Source organism: Dendroctonus ponderosae, unplaced genomic scaffold (assembly GCF_020466585.1).
Source record: "Dendroctonus ponderosae isolate FM_Combo_2020 unplaced genomic scaffold, Dpon_F_20191213v2 Dpon_F_20191213_5, whole genome shotgun sequence".
Classification (NCBI taxonomy): Eukaryota; Metazoa; Arthropoda; class Insecta; order Coleoptera; family Curculionidae; genus Dendroctonus; species Dendroctonus ponderosae.
In genome coordinates, this window is record NW_026018715.1 from 15214735 (window position 1) to 15218677 (window position 3943).

General features: G+C 37.3%; 2 protein-coding genes across 2 annotated transcripts in view; one reads left to right on the top strand and one right to left on the bottom strand.

Moving 5' to 3' along the window:
* The window catches only part of LOC109542034 (muscle-specific protein 300 kDa), a gene marked incomplete in the record, with an annotated part of 344492 nt that overhangs the window by 329886 nt on the left and 10663 nt on the right, over window positions 1-3943 (top strand).
* LOC109544205 overlaps window positions 1-3943 on the bottom strand; it is a gene marked incomplete at its 3' end in the record, with an annotated part of 79938 nt that overhangs the window by 41966 nt on the left and 34029 nt on the right.

A 3943-nucleotide genomic window follows, 5' to 3' on the forward strand; every position in this document is an offset into this window, starting at 1 on the left:
CAATCAAAATTTGCATGAATTTATTTTCAACAACCAAAAACTGAATTTTCAGTTACAAAACTTGCTGAAAAGTAACTGAACTTTCAACTCATTTTGAACACTGTTGAGCTGCTTGATGGGCTTGAAGTCCCGTTTCTTCATGTAGATTTTGAAGCTAAATGGGACTTTTTGCATCTATCGTCCGCGTGACTGTTGAAACTCTGAATACAGCCCGACCCTTTGGAAGACCAGGGTATTCTGCATAAAACACCTTTCGCATCCAAAAGCCCTAATCTGGCCCAATTTAGAGAAAAATGGCATTTTATGCGGAAAACCATGAATACGAAAGGAGCAACTTGCATTAGCTCCATTATTTGAAGGGTCAATTGTTGCTTTTTTAACGTGTTTTTCAGTTGGAAAAGTGTCTGCAAAAGACGAAGGAAAACTTCGTTGAACTAAGTTGCTCCTCTCCTATCATTTCCGCATAAATTGCCATTTTTTCGGAAACTGCTGGCATCAGAGCTTTTAACTAAGAGCTCATTTTTGTAGAAAAAAACACGGCTTTTCAGAATATATTTTTAAATTCCCACTCATTGGCGGCCATAAATTCGCTCTAGACAACAACCCGGAAATTCCCCAAGTCTTCAATCAATTTTCTGAGTTAAACTTGAGCCTCCGCATGTATAGAGCAAGAAAATAGGGCAACATAACAAGGCATTTTCATTGCATTAACCATCACTCAAAACTGCCCAGTTCCGATATGCAAAACACCAATCGATTCGCACAGTCATCGGCAGTGGAACCGGAAAAGTTTGATGCAAATTTCACGTTTGGCGATATAAAGCTGGTTGAACCGCACAATTTCCATGGCAGTTTTTTGGTGCAGAAGAGCCGAAAAAACCTGTCGGCGCTCTTATGGAAATAGAGCAACTGTAACAAGCCAACGTAAAGCCCCAGAGCATTTGAACGGGCTCAAAGTCAACATAAAGCCGTTTAAAAGATGCTCCAAAGTTCGGAGTTCCCGCAGAATTATTCTGGACCGAAATAGCGCTCCACCCTTCTATCTGAGGCCGAATATATTCAGGTTAAACTATTTCGAAGGGAGGAAATTTATATAGGGGTTGGGGAGACGCAACACGAGCCGGCAACGACGCTGAAGCATAACTGGCACATAAATTTCGGTAATTACCGAAAATATTGCCAACTATAATAAAGACGACGGTTTACCTAATTCCAATATAGAGAAAATAGTCTATAAATTATCTAAGCTCCATCTTTCAGTCTTTCATAGTTTCTCTATGTCCATTAGATTGAATAACTTTTGTCTCAATATGGAAAATAGCACTTTTCTAGTTAGAATGAACTGTATGTCCAAATTGGGCGATTTTAGGCATTTAATTACTCCCGACCGTAAACAGTTTAAGAGAAATTGATTAATTATCTTGTTTTTCTCTCGAAATATGCCCCGATTAAGGGACATAATTTGAAAATTGGACCGTTGCTTATGATGTATAATAATAATAATAATATAAGAATAGCTGGAGTAAGGTGTTTTAGTGCCAGGTCTTAATCGACTCGAATTATTTATGGCAAAAAGCCATGGAAAAGCTTAGCAAGCCACTATAATTCCTTGTCTAGAGCCAGCTAAAGTTGCGAGAAGATTCTGGCAAATCCAGGTCAATAACTTCCCCTAGAAATCCAAGATATATTTTACGGGGTGGAAAGTCCGCGTCTATCAAGAATTCAGCTAATCTGGATTAGGGAGCTCTGTGATTTGGGGGGTTTTGTGCAAATAGAGCCAATCATTGAGCTAGTTTTATCCACGAATCGCTTATTCATTAAATAAATTAAAGGAAACTTACATAAGCTGCTTGATTAACTTCATTGGACGTTTGCAGTAAAAAAGAGCGTAACTTAAGGCTCTACCCCTCAAAGGCAACTAGAGCTTAACACCCCAATCAGTTGTCAAATTTTGGGGCAAAAACATAGAGCGGTACTAAAGGTCCAAATTTCAGCACAATTTTCGCATTTTGCGTGAAAACCAGAAGTAAATCTAGAATGACATTTAACATCAAAAAGAGTATAATTTAAGGCTCTATCCGACAAAGGCAACTAAAGCTTGGCAGCCCAATCGGTTTTTAAATTTTGAGGCAAAAACAGAGCGGTACTAAAGATCCAAATTTCTTCACAATTTTCACATTTTGCGCTAAAACCAGAAATAATTCTATAATGAACTTTGACATCAAAAAGAGCATAATTTGAGGCTCTATCCGACAAAGGCAAATAGAGCTTCGCACGCCAATCAATTTTCAAAATTTAAGGCAAAAATTAAGAGCGGTTCTTTAGATTGAAATGTCTGCACAATTTTTGCATTTTGCGTGAAAACCAGAAATAATTCTGGAATAACCTTCGAAATAAAAACGAGCATAATTTAAGGCTCTATCCGACAAAGGCAACTAGAGCTTCGCTCCCCAATCAATTTTCAAAATTTGAGGCAAAAGCTAAAAGCGGTTCTTTAGATTGAAATGTCTGCACAATTTTCTCATTTTGCGTGAAAACCAGAAATAATTCTGGAAGAACCTTCACAATAAAAAAGAGCATAATTTATGGCTCTATCCGACAAAGACAACTACAGCTTGGCAGCCCAATCAGTTTTCAAAATTTGAGGCAAAAACTAAGAACGGTTTTTTAGATCCAAATGTCTGCACAATTTTCGCATTTTGCGTGAAAACCAGAAATAATTCTGGAATAACCTTCGAAATAAAAACGAGCATAATTTAAGGCTCTATCCGACAAAGGCAACTAGAGCTTCGCACCCCAATCAGTTTTCAAAATTTGAGGTAAAAACTAAGAGCGGGTCTTTAGATTCAAATGTCTGCACAATTTTTGCATTTTGCGTGAAAACCAGAAATAATTCTAGAATGACCTTTAAAATTAAAAAGAGCTTAATTTAAAGTTCCATCCGACAAAGGCAACAAGAGCTTGGCAGCCCAATCAGTTTTCAAAATTTGAAGCAAAAACGTAGAGCGGTACTAAAGATCCAAATTTCTTCAAAATTTTCGCGTTTTGCGTGAAAACCAGAAATAATTCTAAAATGACGTTTGCAATGAAAAAGAGGATAATTTAAGGCTCTATCCGACAAAGGCAACTAGAGCTTGGCAGCCCAATGGGTTTTCAAATTTTGAGGCAAAAACCTAGAGCGGTACTAAAGATCCAAATTTGTTCACAATTTTCGCATTTTGCGTGAAAACCAGAAATAATTCTAGCATGAACTTCGAAATCAAAAAGAGCACAATTTAAAGCTCTATCCGACAAAGGTAACTAGAGCTTGGCAGCCCAATCGATTTTCAAATTTTGGGGCAAAAACATAGAGCGGTTCTGAAGATCCAAATTTCAGCAAAATTTTCGCATTTTGCGTGAAAACCAGAACTAATTCTAGAATGACGTATGAAATCCAAAAAAGCATAATTTAGGGCTCTATCCGACAAAGGCAACTAGAGCTTAGCAGCTCAATCAGTTTTTAAAATTTGAGGCAAAAACACAGAGCGCTACCAAAGATCCAAATTTCTTCACAATTTTCGCATTTTGCGGGAAAACCAGAACTAATTCTAGAATGATGTATGAAATCCAAAAAAGCATAATTTAAGGCTCTATCCGACAAAGGCAACTAGAGCTTGGCAGCCCAATCGATTTTTAAAATTTGACGCAAAAACATAGAGCGCTACTAAAGATCCAAATTTCAGCACAATTTTCGCATTTTGCGTGAAAACCAGAACTAATTCTAGAATGACGTATGAAATCCAAAAAAGCATAATTTAGGGCTCTATCCGACAAAGGCAACTAGAGCTTAGCAGCTCAATCAGTTTTTAAAATTTGAGGCAAAAACACAGAGCGCTACCAAAGATCCAAATTTCTTCACAATTTTCGCATTTTGCGGGAAAACCAGAACTAATTCTAGAATGAT